This window comes from Carlito syrichta, unplaced genomic scaffold (genome assembly GCF_000164805.1).
Source record: "Carlito syrichta isolate Samal-C Ts95f unplaced genomic scaffold, Tarsius_syrichta-2.0.1 Scaffold308663, whole genome shotgun sequence".
Lineage (NCBI taxonomy): Eukaryota > Metazoa > Chordata > Mammalia > Primates > Tarsiidae > Carlito > Carlito syrichta.
Window position 1 is genome coordinate 638,152 of NW_007252759.1, and position 1,446 is coordinate 639,597.

Below are 1,446 nucleotides of genomic sequence, written 5' to 3' on the forward strand. Positions count from 1 at the left end.
CATGTGTAATTAACATTTTTTAGTAGCTAGCCAAATTTGAAGTTTGTTTTCTTTTGTTTGAGTTAGGATCTCACTCTGTCGCCCAGGTTGCAGTGCAGTGGCACTATCACGGCTCATCACAGCTTCGACCTCCAGAGCTCAGGTGATCCTTCCGCTTAGTTGCCTGAATAGTTGGGACAGCAGGCGTGCGACTAATTTTTTACTTTTAATTTTTTTTTTTTTTTTTTTTTTTGTAGAGACGAGATTTCGCTATGTCGCCCAGGCTGGTCTCAAACTCCTGGGCTCAAGTCATCCTCCCACCTCAGTCTCCCAAAGTGCTGGGATAACAGGTGTGAGCCACTGGGCCCACCCTACATTTTTTTTAAGTGAAATTAACTTAACAATTTATTTAATTTTATTCAAAATATTATCTTTTCAACATGTAATCCATATACTTTTTTTTTTTAAGTTGTAGTCTCACTCTGTCGCCCAGGCTGGAGTGCGGTGGCACCCTCCTGGCCACCGCAGCTTCGACCTGCTAGGCTGAGACGATCCTTGCACCTCAATCTTCCAAGTAGCCGGAACTACAGACACGCACCACCACGCCCGACTAATTTTTTGGTTTATTGTAGAGACGAGGTCTCACCAAGTTGCCCAAGCTGGTCTTGAACCCCTTGGGCTCAGGCAATCCTCTCGCCTCCACCTCCTAAAGTGCTAGGATTACAGGCAATTTATTAATGAGACAGTTTTGCACATCTGGTGTATTGTTTACACTCACAACACAACTCAACTCCAACGAGCTGCGAGCTACATTTCAAGCTCTCACGCAGCCACATGTGCCGACCGTATTGGACAGCACAGGCTAGGGGATTTCATTATTGATTAGTTCTTCACGGTCTTAAGATAAGGATTATTGATTAGTTCTTCACGGTCTTAAGATAAGGATTCCTTTGATGATACACATGGCCTCTAAGGTGCTCGCTTAGAGATCTGTACGGTACAGGAGATCATTTTACTCTCGGGTCCGTTTTGATCCAAGATTCACAGCATTAAAAGCAGTGATGCAGGGATGGGGAACCCTTGGGCCCAGGAGCGTGGCTCGGAGCAGGGCCTGGCCGCTCCGAGCAGTGCCCAGCGGGGAGGATGGATCTCCAGACAAGCCCGAGCAGCTGCGCGGAACCCCGTGTCTTTTTCTGGGGCGCCCTGGAAAAGCAGAGCCTGACAGAGGGAGAGCGGCCTCGGAGCCGGACGTGAGGTCCCGAGCCGCCACCGGGGAAGCCCGGCCAGAGTTGCAAGGCTGCAAGGCTGCAAGGCTGCCGGCCCCGGGCTGGGTGGGCGGCGAGCGAGAGAGGAGCCCGAGGAAAGCCCGACCCGCCTCCCGCCGGAGAAGCCGCCCCGAGGCGCGCTCCCGCCGGCGACGCGGCGGGCGCGCGGGCGGCGGGGTGGGCGTGGAGCAGCGGGCTCTCC